General features: G+C 38.8%; 1 long non-coding RNA gene across 1 annotated transcript; it reads right to left on the reverse strand.

Annotated features, from left to right (window-relative positions):
• Nucleotides 1-5,496: 5,496 nt before the first annotated feature.
• On the reverse strand, nt 5,497-12,978 carry LOC122235081. The gene is made up of 3 exons (XR_006213198.1): nt 12,833-12,978; nt 12,549-12,651; nt 5,497-5,871 (listed from the first exon to the last, which is right to left on the reverse strand). It is a non-coding gene; the product is annotated as an uncharacterized LOC122235081 (long non-coding RNA).
• Nucleotides 12,979-17,000: the final 4,022 nt, after the last annotated feature.

Below are 17,000 nucleotides of genomic sequence, written 5' to 3' on the forward strand. Positions count from 1 at the left end.
TTTGAAAATACAAATGACATAGACATATTGTTAGCTAGACTTAATTGCCAAGAAGAAAAGAGAGAGGACTCAGGTAAAATAACCATAAATGGAAGAAACGGACATTATGACTATGAACAACTATATGCTAACAAACTGGACAACCTACAAGAAATGGATTAATTCCTAGAAATGTAAAACCTACCAAGACTGAATCAATAACCAGAAAATCTGAAGAGAGGTTACTAGCAAGGAGATTGGATCACTAATCAAAATCCTCCCAACAAACAAAAGTCCAGGACTAGACTGTTTCACTGGTGAGCTTTCCCAAAACATCTAAAGAAGGATTACTACCAATCCTTCTTTAGCTTCCAAAAAATGTAAGAGGGGATACTTCTGTACACATTTTACAAGGCCAGGTTTATTGCCCTATATGAAAACCAAAGATACCTTAAGAAAATTACAAGTCAATATCCCTGATGAACACAGACACAAAACGCTCACCAAGATATTAGCAATCAAAATTCAACAATACATTTTAAGGATCGTATACCATGACCACATGGGACCTATTCCAGCGATGCAAGGATGGTTTAACATCCACAAATCAATTAATGTGATATGCTACATTAAAGATAAAAATCGTACAATCATCTCAATAGATGAAGATAAAGACAAAATTTAACATCTTTTCATTATAAAAACTCTCAACAAACTAGGTATACAGGGAATGTACTTCAACATAATAAAGACATATATGACGTGCCTACAGCTAACATCACACTGAACAGTGAAATCCTGTAAACCTTTCCTGTAAGATCAGGAATAAGACAAGGATGCCCACCTGTTCCTGCCTCTTTTATTCAATATAGTAGTAGAATTCCTAGTTAGAGCAACTGAACAATTATTCAAGAAAAAGAAATAAAAAGTATCCAAATTGTAAAGGAAGAATTGTTCCTGTTTGCAGACAACTTGATGTTATATATAGAAAATCCTAAAGACTCCAACAAAAAACCTATTTGAACGATTCAATGAACTCAGTAAAGTTGCAGGATACAAAATCATCTTACAAAATCATTGCATGTCTATACACTCACAATGAACACTCTTAAAAGGAAATTAGAAAACAATCCCATATATGAAAGCACCAAAAAAAAAAAAAAATACTCAGACATAAATGTAACTAAGAAGATGAAAGACTTATATACTGACAACTACAACACATTGACAAAAGAAATTAAAGAGGACACAAATGGAAAGATCCTGTGATCATGGATTAGAAGACTTAATATCGAGGCCAAAACTAAGTTCAGAAGAAAATACGTGGGCAAAACCTTCATGACCTTGGATTTGGCAATGGATTTTATATCAGAAGTATAAGTAATAAAAGAAAAAAATAGGGGCACCTGGGTAGCTCCGTTGGTTGGACATCCGTCATGATCTCACGGTTTGTGGCATCAAGTCCTGAGTTGGGCTCTACACAGTGAGCGTGGAGCCTGCTTAGGATTCTCTCTCTCCCTCTCTCTCCACCCCTCCCCCACGCATGCTCTCTTTCTCTCAAAATAAATGATAAACTTAAAAAAAAAAAAAAGATGTTTTCTGGAGCGCCTGAGTACCACAGTCAGTTAAGTGTCTTGACTCTTGATCTCGGCTCAGGTCATGATCTTGTGTTTTGAGTTCAAGCCCTACATGGGGCTCTGAGCTGACAGTGCAGAGCCTGCTTGGGGTTCTGTCTCTCCTTCTCTCTACCCCTCCCCCCACTCATGCCTTCTCTCTCAAAATAAACTTAAAAAATAAAAAGATATTTTCCTATATATAAAAAAAACAAAAACTAAAGTGAACTTTCTCAAAATTCAAAACTTTTGTGCTTCAAAGGACACCACTGAAAAACAGTGAAAAGAGAAGCCAGAAAATGGGAGAAAACATTTGTAAATCATATAACTGATAAAGGTCTAGCATCCAGAATATACAAAGAGCTGTTACTCTCTCTCTCTCTCTCTCTCTCTCTCTCTCTCTCTCTCTCTCTGTCCCTTGCTCACTTGTGCCCTCTCTCTCTCTCTCTCTCTCAAATATAAAATAAAATAAAATAAAATAAAATAAAATAAAATAAAAGCATGAGCCCCACTTTGGGTGAGCTCTAGCCCCACTTTGAGTGAGCCCCCCTTCTCTCTCTCTCCCTCTCTCTCTGCCCTTTGTGGGATTCTCTCTCTCTCCTTCTCTCTGCCCCTCACTCGTGCTCTCTCTCTCTCCCAAAAACAAAAAAAACAAAAAAACAAAAAAACAGCTGAAAACCTGGTTTTGAAAATGGGCAAAAAATTTGAGTAGACATTTCTCCAAAGAAGAATATAAATGGCCAACAGGTTTATGCCAACAAAACAAAAAACCTCAGTGTGATTAAGTGAAATGCAAATCAAAACCACAATGAGATACCATTTCACACCTACCAGGATGTCTACTGAGTAAAAAAGGAAAATAAGTGTTTATAAGGATGTGGGGAAATGAGAACATCACACATCGCTGGTGGGAACGTAAAATAGTGCAGGAACTGCAGAGAACAGTTTTGGCAACTCCTCAGAAAGTAAAACATGATCCACCAACCCCACTACTGGTTGTATACACCCAAGGAATTAAACACAGGCATTCACACAAAAACTGATACACAAATGTTCACTATTCACAATATCCCAAAGATGACAACAACCCAAGCAGCTGTCAATAGATGAATGCACAGAATCTGATGTATCAGTACAGTGGGATCTTATTCAGCCGCAAAAAGGAACAAAGTACTGATGAACCTTGAAGACATTATGCTCAGTGGAAAAACAGCCAGACCCCAGAAGTCACATATGGGATGATCCGTGTATTTGAAATGTCCAGAGGAGGCAAATCCGTAGTCACAGGTGGCCCACTAGTGGTTGTTAGGGCTCGGCGGAGGGCAAGATGGGGAGTGGCTGCTTACTGGAAAGAGGTTTCCTTTTGGTGTGTTGAGAACTTAGAACTAGGTATAATGATTTCATAACGTTGTGAATGTACTATATACCTCTGAATTATACACTTTAAAATGGTTAAAACGGTGAGTTTAATGTTACATGGATTCTTTCTCAATAAAAATGTAAATACACATAAGTACACACAAGGCTTATAATTCAGCCATTAATGTAACAACGGAGAGCACGAGTCTTTAGGAAATAAACATAGTCAATTTTTTTTTTTTTAGGATTTTATTACTAAGTAATCTCTACACCCAATGTGGAACTTGAGTTCACAACTCCGAGATCAAGAGTTGCACGATCCATCACCGACTGAACCAGTAAAGCGTCCCAACGTAATCAATTTTTTAAAAAGAAAATCGAAAGCTTCAGGTTACTGTTTAATTGGAAACCTTTTTTTCTTAGAGAATATAAAATTTTGATGCATCTCATAATCAGTTTCACCTTAGATCAAGTGTGATACCTCAATTATAGAACATATTTTTGTATTATTATTTATTGACATACATGGCTTTTACTAGGTGAATGCTCTGAGATTATATTGTATTGAGGTATTGCCCTCCCAAAGAGCCATGTCCCTCTGAGTTAAGTCTGCATGTCTTTTTCTCTCTCATGTAAAGTAAGTCCAGAGATAGGTCATTCGGGGCTGTTTTGTGCTACACGGTAAGGGAGCCATCACTGTTGTTTCTCTTCCACCTTTGGCACCCTCTCACCCTGATGCATGCTGTGACTCTGTATGACAGCCTGCAGGAAGGAGGCACGAGGATAAAGCCTCTCCCCGCCAGCATGCTTCCTCAAACTTGCAAATGATGCTGGGAAATAGACTTTATTCCATGTGCAGCTTCCAATCGGTGTTTCTTAGGAACAATAGGAACAATGAGCGTACCCCCAACGCAGATCTTGGTTTCTAATAACAGAAACTAGGGCTCCTTGGAGAAACAGGAAACACAAGAGGCTGGAACATCTTGTAGTGACAGAAAGAAAGTGAATTTGAACAACCAAATGACACGGTATCAGATTATACACCAAAGTATATAATACATACAGTAAATCTACACCGATATAGATTATCCCATATAAAAATAAAGGAAGAGGGATAAATTTTCCTCATTGTGATTGTCAGTTTTGTTTAAACTTGGCTAGGCTATATTTCATGATTATTCAAACACTATCTGGGTATTGCTGTGAAGGTATTTTATAGATGAGATTAATAACTACAATCAATTTTTTTTAATTCCAAGTCATCCAAATTAGCTTCAATTTACTTACTAGTTTTAAGTTAAAGTTGTTTAAATGTTTATTTTTGAGAGAGAGGGAGACTGAGCACAAGAGAGACGGAGACACAGCATCCAAAGCAGGGTCCAGGCTCCAAGCTGTCAGCACAGAGTCCCAGGCAGGGCTTGAACCCACAAACTATGAGATCATGACCTAAGCCAAAGTTGGATGCTTAACTGACCAAGCCACCTAGGTGCCCCTATTTTTTTTAATGTTTATTTATTTTTGAGAGAGAGAGAGAGAGAGAGAGAAGAGAGAGAGGCTGAGCACGAGTGGGGGAGGGGCAGAGAGGGAGACACAGAATCTGAAGCAGGCTCCAGGCTCTGAGTTGTTAGCGCAGAGCCTGATGCAGGGCTTGAACTCACAAATGGTGAGATCATGACCTGAGCTGAAGTCAAACAATTTAACCGACTGAGCCACCCAGGCACCACTACAATCAATTGATTTTAAATAAAGGAGAGTATCCTTGGTAATCTGGGTGGGCTTGATGTAATCAGATGAAAGGATTAAGAGGTATCCCTGAAGAAGAGATTGTCCATGGGGACTGCTTCACTGCAAGCCTGAGAGTTCCAGCTGTCCTTCCAGACTGCTGCCCTACAGATTTCAGACTTGCCCAGCTGAACCACAGCATCACATAAGGCAATTCCTTGCAGTAAATCTCTCTCTCTCCATATATGTGTATACGTACGTGTGTATGTGTGCCTACATGTGTATCTTACCGGTTGTGTTTTTTGGCTTGAACCTTGAATGATGCGCTGAAGAATTTGAAATATTATCTATAGATTGTCCCCTCACCAGGAGCTTCCCCTTGAGTATGAGCTGGACTTAATGCTTCCCTTCCAAAGAATGGAGTATGGAAAGGGAAACATATTAACTCTATAGTAGAGGAAGCTGGTAGCACCACTTACCAGGTGATCAGGACCAATATCACCAGTGATGTCAGGTGATGTCACATAGCCCTGATATACTAGGATGAGAAGGGCACATCACCTCCATTGTTGTCTTCTCCAAAACCCATATCCCAATGCAACTATGAGAAAAACATCAGCACAAATTGAAGGACTTTTAAAAAAACTGCCTGACAAGTACTAGTCAAAACGGTCAAGGTCATGAAGACAAGTCTGAGAAACTGTCACAGATCATAGTAGACTAGGCATGACAACTATATGTAATGTATATTTCATTCTCAAATGAAACCCAAATAAAGTCTTTAGGTTTTTTTTTTTTTTTTTTAATTGGAGTTTGTGTTTTCTTAAGCTAGGAGGATTGAAACTGTGTCTATCCAGAGCTACCAGGTTCTGCCCCTGAGATAAGGGCCAGCTGCATAGCCAGGAGTCTGTAGAGCCCTGGGGGCACAGGGTGAGGCAAGGAGCTCAGTCTTCAAGCACAAGGAGCACTGTGGCGTCTGTAAGCCTCCCACAAGGAGACACAACGGAGCCATCTCTAGCCACTGGAGGCAGGGATAGGGTGGGGTCCACACTCCTGAGAGCCAGCTGACTGTGGAAGGAGCAGACATTCCTCTTCCTCTGAACTTGGTTCCCTGTGGTGTCCTTTCTGCAAAAGCTTCAGGCAGTCTGAGGTATGCTCGGAGATGGAGGAGGTTATGGTGGGGTCGGGGTGATGGCACCTGCAGCGCGGTGAGAACACCCTGTGAGAAGGGACGACCCCGGGACCTTCCCACCACCACTGCTACGACCATCCTGCCCCGGTTTACTCCAAATGCGTCTGGTCTTTTTGCCCAGAAGACCCCGCCAAGGCAGGGGGGGCCAAGAACAATTTCTGTCCTCAGGTGGAGGGAGGACCTTCAGAGACTCTGACTCTCAGGGGGCCGGGCCAGCACGCCCACGGGTGGTTCTGGATTTCTGAGGCAAGTGTGTTGGTGCTGGCTGCAAGTTATGTCCCTCCTCTCATTTATATAACCTTTCCAATTTACTAAATCTGCCATAATTTATAACATTTCCTTCAGGCTTCATTTTAGTTACTTTATTTCCCACCATTGCATCTGATTTCCCTCATAACGAAATAGGAAACACCCAAATGGTTTAATCCTTTGGCTTTCTGTTGTCTACAACATCTTTCTACACAAGATTTTCATTTTTGATCAGTTCAACCCATTGTTTTCTTCTTCACCTTAAAGAAGAAAAAACACAATAATATTTTTCATTCACTACTTTGTGTGTCAATAGAGTTTAAGCAAATTCAGTTTATTGTTATGAAGTTAATGTATGAATTAATCCCACAGTTAATTAGAAACAATATTTTATCCATAATATAAGCAATTAATACATCTTCCACATGAAGGAATAAAATCAGCTGAAGGCAAAACCTTGGCTTCTCTGACTGACTGACTACGGCCTGGCAGGTGCAGGATGGAACTGAGGGTCTGACTATTCACATTTAAAATTCTCCATCAAGGAGCACCTGTGTGGCTCAGTTGGTTGAGTGTCCGACTTCGGCTCAGGTCATGATCTCACAGTTCATGAGTTCGAGCCCCGCGTCAGGCTCTGTGCAGACAGCTCAGACAGAGCCTGGAGCTGCTTCGGATGATGTGTCTCCCTCTCTCTCTCTGCCCCTCCCCAGCTTGCACTGTCTCTCCCTCTCTCAAAAATAAATAAACATTAAAAAAAATTTTTTTTTAAATAAAATTCTCCAACAAGAGACTGAGCTGTAACTGAGCAGAGGAAAACTGCCAGGTTATCTCAGGGAAGATTCAGTATCAAACTGCCTTTTTACCTTAAAAAAATTTATTTTGCACCTGATTACTGAAGGATACCATCACATGTTAGAGGTTTAAGAAAAATTAAGAGCAAGAATTTAATAACGTAGAAGATGATTCTTAAAAGTACAAACACCAATTTTTAATAAAGCAAAATAGAGGCTTCTAAGTGGCCTAAAAATCCCAGCAAAAAGTAACTTAAGCTTGACTGGGTGTCATCTGCCTTATCCTAAAAATGCACAATCCAAGCTTATCCTCCTCTGTTCTTCCCTGCCACTGGATCAACTGCGGCTTACTTCTCTCTCCCAGCTCCCAGAGACTAGCTTTCCACTTTCTGCACTCATCACCAGTAGCTCTTTCCAAGAAAGATGCCTCTTGAAACTTTCCAGCTGATGTTAAGAAAAATAACTGGTGTCTAGAAAGAAAGAGAGAAAAAGAGAATGAGAAAGACTTCCTTCTTATTTTGCAAATAGGGAGGTAGCTGGCTTTAGCCTGAGAAATGGTAGGTTCATCATAGCCTGAGAATGGTAGGTAGGTATGGATTGTTGACAATGCAACTTTGACACACATAAAAGTGATTCATTTACACAACTGTGGTCATGAAGTCAAAGGGAATTATTTGAATGATACAGAGGAATTAAAATCATGTCTTCCACAAAGTGTCAGCATTGTGCTTGTAAAAGTTCCTATCTCCAGCAGCTTCCATAGTATTCTGTGCGCCCTCTTTGCCCACTCAAGAAAAATCTGTGGCAGCATTTGAAGTGACACTCTCACTTCTTTTAACTGACTAGCTGGGGAATGTGACAACGCAGACTAAAAGTTGAGGGTGTAGAGTAGAACTCCAATGAGTTCTTTCAAAGTCATAGCCAGAGATTAATTTTATACCTAGTGACTTTTGCTTATCATATCACAATAAGGAAGTAAGGGTCATGAAACTGGCATAAATCTTAGTTTTACAGTTAGAATTTCAAAGGGTTATTCTATCTCATCTTTTAAAAAATTTTTGAAGTTTATTTATTTATACTGAGAGAGACAGAGACTGCATGAGTGGGGGAGGGGCAGGGAGGAAGACAGAATTCCAAGCAGGCTCTGTACTGTCAGCACAGAACCCAACATGGGGCTCGAACTCTTGAAACCATGAGATCATGTCCTGAACCAAAACCAAGAGTTGGATGCTTAACTGACTGAGCCACCCAGGTGACCCTCTATCTCATTTCTTAAGTAAAATACATCCATTCCTAACAATCGTAATTGAAACAATCATAATCAAATTCTATTTTTGCTAACAGAGTCACACAATATAAGAAACTAAATAAAATTTAATCAAGAAATAACCCAAAAGGGTAAAGAAAAGGAACCTAAATGGGTGAAACAAGAAAACCAAGAGAACACCCTAGTTTATACCTAATGTTCCCTCTTCCCGTGATTCTCAAATGCTTGACAAACACCTCAAAGGCAAAGTTAAACTAATACCTGGATTCAGTAAAATCAGTAAGTTCAGAGCCTTATTGACCTACTACTCATTTTCAACCTTTAAGAACCAGCCAGTCATAAAGAGTGTCTATCATATATCATATACGATATACGATATCATATATCATCTACCGGTGGCCAAACAGAATTTTTTTCCAGAACTGTTCTTAAGCTTCAGTGAATACAAATACAAGGAGATGAGGCACCTGTCATGGGAAATATTGTAGAGAACATGCCAGAATAGTAGCCACTAGCCACATACGGCTATTTAAATTAACAATACTTGATCCTCATTATTTGCAGGTTCTGTGTTTGCAAAAATTCACCTACGCGCTAAAATTCATGTTTAATCCTCAAATTGATATTCACAATGCTTTGTAGTCATTCATGGACATGTATGGAGCAGCAAAAAAATGTGAGATGGAATGTTCCCGGTGGAGGTTGCGTAAGGCACAGTTCTGCCCTCTTGTTATTGTCTCATACTGTAAACAAGTTCCTTTTGACGTCTATTTAGTGTGATGTTTTTAGAATTTTTGTTGGTGCTTTTTCTGTTTAAAATGACCTGGAAGCATAGTACTGAAGTGCAGTAAAGTTGTGATGTGCTTTGAGAAAATAAGTGTGGTAAATCAGTTTTGTTCAAGCACAGTGAAAGTACTGTTGGCTAGGAGTTCAAGGTTAATGAATAAAAAATATATATTCAACAGGGTGTCTTTATGAGAGTTGAAACAGATGAAACAGAGGCTGAAAAGATAATAGAAAAGATAAAAGAAACTGAGAACTGAGTTTTAAAAAGATAAATAGACAAACCATTAGCAAGATTCACTAGTAAAACCTGAGAGAACTCAAATAAACTCAGAAATGAAAGAAATGTTACAATTGATACCACAGAAATACAAAGGATCATGAGACCACTATGAAAAATTATATTCTGGTAAACTAGACAAGAAGAAATGAATTCCTAAAAAGGTACAACCTGCCAAAACTGAATCATTAGAAACAGAAAATCTGAACAGATCACTTACTAGTAAGGAGAAGGAATCACTAATCAAAAATCTCCGAACAAATAGAAGTCCAGGACCAGATGACTTCACTAGTGAATCCTATCAAAATTTTAAAAGAACTAATACCATTACTTCTTGAATTCTTCCAAAAAATAGACAAGAGGAGGGAACTCATTTTATGAAACCAGCATTACCCTGATACCAAAGCTAGACAATGACACCAAAAGAAAAGAAAATTACGGGCCAATATCCCATAATATCCACAAAATATTAGCAAACCAAATTAAACAACAGAGGAAAAGGATCATATACCATGATCAAGTGGGACATATTCCAGGGTTGCAAGGATAGTTCAACATCCACAAATCAATCAATGTGATATACCCCCTTAACAAAACAAGGGATAAAAGTCATACAGTCATCTCAGGAAATACAGAAAAGGTATTTGACCAAATTAAATATCCACTTATCAAAAAAAAAAAAAGCACACTATCATAAACTGGCTATAAAAGGAACACATCTCAACATAATAAAGGCATTTACGACAAGCCCACAGTTACCATCCTCCTCAATGGTGAAAAGTTGAAAGCTTTTCCCGGAAGATCAGGAAAAAACAATGATGCACACTCTTGCCACTTTTATTCAACATAGTATTGGAAATCCTAGCCAGAGAAAATAGGCAAGAAAAAAAAAAGGCATCCAAATCGGAAAGAGAAAAGTAAAACTGGTATTATTTGCAGACGCCTTATCATACACAGAAAACCCGAAAGACTCCAGGGAAAAACTGTTAGAACTAATCAATAAGCTCAGTAAAGTTGCAAAATACAAAATCAATATACAAAAATCAGTTGTGTTTCTATGGGCAAATAGTGAATATCAAAAAGAGAAATTTAGTAAATAATCCTATTAACCAATGCATGAAAAAGGGTAAAGTGGCTAGGAATAAATTTAACCAAGGAGGTGAAAGACCTGTGCACTGACAACTGTAAAACATTGATGAGAGATAGTGAAGAAGACACAACCAAATGGAAAGATATTCTGTGCTCATGGATTATAAGAATTGATATTGTTAAAATGTCCATACTTCCCAAGGCAATCTGCAGATTCAATGTAAGTCCTACCAAAATTCTAATGGTATTTTCCACAGAAATAGAACAAACAATCCTCAAATCTGCACGGAACCACAAAAGATCCTGATTGCCCAAAGCCATCTTAAGAAAGAACAAAGCTGGAGGCGTCACACTTTCTGATTTCAAACTATATTACAAAGCTATAGTAATCAAAAAAGTGTGGTATTGGCATAAAAACAGATACATAAATCAATAAAATAATAGCTCAAAAAATAAACCCATGCAAATATGGTCAATTAATTTATGACAAAGGAACAAAGAATATGCAGTGGGGAAAGGATAGTCTTTTTAATAAATAGTGGGAATACTGAACAGCTACATGCAAAAGAATGAAACCAGACCTGACATTACACCATATGTAAGAACCAACTCAAAATGTATTGAAGACTTGAACATAAGACATAAGGCCATAAAACTCCTCGAAGAAGACAAATCAACCATCACTCTTGGCAATGATTTCTTGGATTTGACAATGAAACAAAGGTAATAAAAACAAAATTAAACAAGTGAGATTACATTAAACTAAAAAGCTTCTGCACAGCATAGGAAACCATGCAAATGAAATGAAATGAAACTATGGAAATGAAAAGGTAAGGCACAGAAGAGGAGAAAAAATTTGCAAATGATATATCTAATAAGGCGTTAGTATATAAAGAACAGGAAAAAAATTAGAAAACATGACTTATAAATGAGCAGAGGAACTGAATAGACATTTTTCCAAAGAGGTACAGATGGCCAACAGACACATGAAAAAAAGGTGCTCAACATCATTCATCATCAGGGAAATGCAAGTCAAAACCAAAATGAGTTATCACTTCACACCTCTCTGAAGGGCTAGCATCAAAAAGATGGGAGAAAACAAGTGTTGGTGAAGACATGAAGAAAAAAGAACCATTGTGTACTTTTGGTGGGAATGTAAATTGCTATAGCAACTATGAAAAACAACTAAATAGAACTACCATATAATCTGGCAATTCCACTTCCAGGTATTTACCCAAAGGAAATAAAACACCAACTTGAAAAGATATGAACACCCCCATGTTCACTGCAGAATTATTTACAATGGCCAAGACATGGAAGCAATCTAAGTGTCCACTGATGGACAAATGGATAAAGAAAAAGTGGTGTGTACGTACACACACACACACACACACACACACACACACACACACACAGGAATATTATTCAGTCATAAAACAGAATGGAAGCTTGCCATATGTAACAACATGGATGGACCTTGAGGGCATTGTACTAAGTGGAATCTGTCAGAGACAAATATCCTATGATCTCACTTATATGTGGAATCTAAAAAGTAAAACAAAATAAAACAAATTCACAGATACATAGAACAGAAGATTGGTGGTAGCCAGAAGCAGGGGTAAAGGGTGCACAAAAGAGATGAAGGTGGTCAAAAGGTACAAATTTCTAGTTAAGTCAGTCCTGGGGACATAATGTACAGCATGATGATGAATAAATAGTAAAGTGCTTTAAATACAAACACACATGAAGCAAGTTGTATACTAATCATTTGATGAAAATGTTCTGACCAGTGGCTTACAGAAACCTAATCCTATTTATTTCCCCTGGGATCAATTGTTCCATATTCACTAATCAGTGTTTGTGGTGACTTTAGAGAACATTAATCACTGTGAATAACAAGACTTGACTATACTTTAAATTAAATGATTTAAAATTCAGGCATTAGTTACAATAGTCACATATAAAGGGCTCAAGAGCCACATGTGGCTAGTGGCTAACATACTAGATATAGAAGATTTCCATCAGTGCACAAAATAAGTATTGAACAGTGCTGTTTTATAGTTATTCTAGAGAATTACTAGAGGGCTAGCAAGTATTCAGAGAACAAATCCTGATCCTCTAGGTCTGGTCACAGGCCACTTCTCCTAGTGGCAGTAACTTCTGGACTACCCTTGATGTCGTGTTTTCTCACTGTACGTTATGGATCTTTGTATACAAATATTACCTTCATTTCCTGAGTTCTGAACACCTGTGGTTTGGCCTCTCCTATAATACATCTTCATTCCTCACCTAGTGATCTTCAAAAACAGATGCATATAAGAACTCAACTGCAGAAATTCCCAATAGCCAGGAGCAAAAAAAAGATAATCCAAGTTACGACATGGAAAATAAATAAGAACTCTCCAAGAATCAGTCCCTCCACTGAAGCAACCAGTAAACTGAAAAAAAAAAAAAAAAAAAGGCAGAATCAACGGTTTTTGGAACTCTGGATTCTAATCAAGTACTTACAGAAATCAGGGTAGGACTCATTGAAGAGACTGAAAGTTGGATGGAAATGTCGTACTGCTTTGTTTACCTGCCCACCACCCTCCACTTCCCAGGTTTCAGCAGTGACCATAGGGACAGGAGGCCATGTTCTTGATGTGGCTTGCTGGTGCTGGGGTCAGGGGTAGGGGGTGGCAACACGGACCTTGTTCTAAAACAATTGTAGTTGTGCATTTGACCTGTCTGGTGATGACCTGAGGGACCATCACAGACACTTCCCTTTGTTTTGCACCCTCAGCAGCGTTGCAAGAGGTGTCAGACAAATTTAAAGACATACTACCCATGGGTACCTGCGGCCAGGGAGGGTAATGGGGCAGTTAGCAGAAAGAAACAACAGCCTGGATAGGAGGAGGCTGAGAAGGATCATCCTTGGAGGAATAAGGGCTTTGAAGAGCTCCTGAGTGCACTGTGCTTGCCAAGCCCTGACATATGCTCAGAAAAGACCTGAGAGAACCTAAGACATATACCTCTAGCCAGAGGGTTACCTGGGTGGCTCAGTTGAGTGTCCCACTTGTGATTTCAGCTCAGGTCATGATCTCGGAATTCATAGGATTGAGCCCCATGTTGGGTTCTGCACTGACAGCTCAGAGACTGCTTGGGATTCTCTCTCTTCTCTCTCTCTGGGCACTTGGGTGGCTCAGTCAATTAAGCGTCCAACTTCTGCTCAGGTCATGATCTCGTGGTTCATGGGTTCAAGCCTGGAGTCTGCTTTGGATTCTGTGTCTCCCTCTCTCTGCCCCTCCCCAACTCGTGCTCCGCCTCTCTCTTGAAAATACATAAACATTAAAAAAAAAAACCAAAAAACTTATACCTCTAGCCAGTCCTTGGGTTCCACACAATCAGGAGGTGAAGGCTAAGGGAGAGTTGCGGGTAGGCTGGTTGAACATTCAAGAGTACCCCAGGTCAAAACCAACCTGCAAAGTATGGGAGAGGGTTTTTTCCTTTATTTTATTTATTTATTTATTTATTTATTTATTTATTTATTTGGTGACAGATATTTAAGGAAATCTCTGTCATTGGCTCACTGCTGAAATAGTATAACAGTTTGATGATCACACATGACAAGGAATATAATCTCTGCAAAACAACAACAAAAAAAGGTGTTTGGAAAATTCACTTTAAAAATAGACTCCTGGTAGGGGTGTGTGGGTGGCTCAGTCAGTTAAGCGTCCAACTCTTGATTTCACAGTTCATGAATTTGAGCCCTGCATCAGGCTCTGTGCTGACAGCGTGGAGCTGGAGACTGCTTGGGATTCTCTCTCCCTCCTTTCTCTACCCCTCCCTCACTCATGCTCTCTTTCTCTCTCAAAAAAAATAAAATTAAAAAAAAATTAGACAACTTCAGCTCTCAGGAAACAAAAACAGTAAGCCTTGGGGAGAGAGAAAAAAGAGTTTTCCAGCATTATGATATTCGAAATATCCAGTTTTGAAAAAAAAAAAAAATAGATCACAAAGCTTACCAAGAAACACTGGTAAAGATAACTATATACATAAATATTGGTTTGTAAATCCAGTTTGTGTTTATATAATTTAAAAGACAAATTCCTAAAATAATACTAATAAGACTAAATTAATGGAGATATAATATACAAAGATGTAAATTGTAACAACAACACAAAGTGGGAGAGAGGATGGAGATTTCCTGGAGCAAAGTTTTTGAACGCTATTAAAACTAAGTATTAAGTCAAACCGTGTTGTTATAAAATTAGGGTGCTAATTATAATCACCAGAATAACCTCAAAGAAAAAACTTGAAAACATACAGAAAAGGAAACAAGGAGGGAATTCAGATAGTACATTACCAGAATTCGTCAAACACAAAAGAAAACAGTGCTGGAAGAATTCAGGGGGAAAAGATGATACTTGTAGAAATCAAATAGAAAAACGACAGAAGCGCTTCTTAATCACTTGAAATGTGAATGAATTACACTCATTAATTAAAAGAAAGAAACTGGCACAATGGGTTATAAAAACATGATCCAATTATATACTATATACAACTGAATCATTTTATTTTTATCTTTTAAATATGAAATTTATTGTCAAATTGGTTTCCATACAACACCCAGTGCTCATCCCAACAGTGCCCTCCTCAATGCCCATCACCCACTGTCCCCTCCCTCCCACCCCCCCAATCAACCCTCAGTTTATTCTCAGTTTTTAAGAGTCTCTTATGGTTTGTCTCCCTCCCGCTCTAATTTTTTTTCCCCTTAAGTTTCTCAGGATCCACATATGAGTGAAAACATATGTTATCTTTCTCTGTATGACTTCTTTTACTTAGCATAACACTCTCCAGTTCCATCCACGTTGCTACCAAAGGCCATATTTCATTCTTTCTCATTGACAAATAGTATTCCATCGTATATATAAACCACAACTTCTTGGGGCGCCTGGGTGGCTCAGCCAGTTCAGCATCCAACTTTGGTTCAGGTCATGATCTCATGGTCCGTGAGTTTGAGCCCTGCGTCGGGCTCTGTGCTGACAGCTAGGAGCCTGGAGCCTGCTTCAGGTTCTGTGTCTCCCTCTCACTTCCCCTCTCCTGTTCATGCTCTGTCTGTGTCTGTCTCAAAAATAAACATTAAAAAAATTTATAAACCACAACTTCTTTATCCATTCATCAGTTGATGGACACAGGCTCTTTCCATAATTTGACTATTGTTGAAAGTGCTGCTATAAACATTGGGGTACAAGTGCCCCTATGAATCAGTACTCCTGTATCCCTTGGGTAAATTCCTAGCAGTGCTACTCCTGGGTCATAGGGTACATCTATTTTTTCCTTTTTTGAGGAACCTCCACACTGTTTTCCAGAGTGGCCACACCAGTTTGCATCCCACCAACAGTGCAAGAGGGTTCCCGTTTCTCCATCTCCTCTCCATCTATAGTCTCCTGATTTGTTCATTTTAGCCACTCTGACTGGCATGAGGTGATATCTCAGTGTGGTTTTGATGTGTATTTCTCTGATGAGGAGTGACATTGAGCATCTTTTCATGTGCCTGTTGACCATCTGGATATCTTCTTTAGAGAAGTGTCTATTCATGTCTTCTGCCCATTTCCTCACTGGATTATTCGTTTTTCAGGTGTGGAGTTTGGTGAGTTCTTTATAGATTTTGGATACTAGCCCTTTGTCCGATATGTCATTTGCAAATTATCTTTTCCCATTCCGTTGGTTGCCTTTTAGTTTTGTTGATTGTTTCCTTTGCAGTACAGAAGCTTTTTATCTTGATGAGGTCCCAATAATCACTTTTTCTCTTAATTCCCTTGCCTTTGGAGATGTGTCAAGTAAGACTGCTGTGGCTGAGGTCAGAGAAGTGTTTTCCTGCTTACTCCTCTAGGGTTTTGATGGTTTCCTGTCTCACATTCAGGACCTTCATCAATTTTGAGTTTGTGAATGGTGTGAGAAAGTGGTCTAGTTTCAACCTTCTGCATGTTGCTGTCCAGTTCTCCCAGCACCATTTGTTGAAGAGACTGTTTTTTTCCCCATTGGATATCCTTTCCTGCTTTGTCAAAGATTAGTTGGCCATACATTTGTGGGTCCAATTCTGGACTCTCTGTTCTATTCCATTGGTCTATGTGTCTGCTTTTGTGCCAATACCATGCTGTCTTGATGATTACAGCTTTGTAGTAGAAGCTAAATTCTGGGATTGTGATGCCTCCCGCTTTGGTCTTCTTCTTCAAAATTACTTTGGCTATTCGGGGTCTTTTGTGGTTCCATACAAATTTTAGGATTGCTTGTTCTAGCTTCAAGAAGAATGCTGGTGCAATTTTGATTGGAATACATTCAATGTGTAGATAGCTTTGGGTAGTATTGACATTTTGACAATATTTATTCTTCCCATCCATGAGCATGGAATGTTTTCCCATTTCTTTGTATCTTCTTCAATTTCCTTCATAAGCTTTCTATAGTTTTCAGCATAAAGATCTTTTACATCTTTGGTTAGATTTATCCCTAGGTATTTTATGCTTCTTGGTGCAATTGTGAATGGGATCAGTTTCTTTGTCATTCTGTTGCTTCATTATTAGTGTATAAGAATGCAACTGATTTCTGTACATTAATTTTGTATCCTGCGACTTTGCTGAATTCATGTATCAGTTCTAGCAGAATTTTGGTGGAGTCTATCGGATTTTCCATGTAT

Source organism: Panthera tigris, chromosome F2 (genome assembly GCF_018350195.1).
Source record: "Panthera tigris isolate Pti1 chromosome F2, P.tigris_Pti1_mat1.1, whole genome shotgun sequence".
Classification (NCBI taxonomy): Eukaryota; Metazoa; Chordata; class Mammalia; order Carnivora; family Felidae; genus Panthera; species Panthera tigris.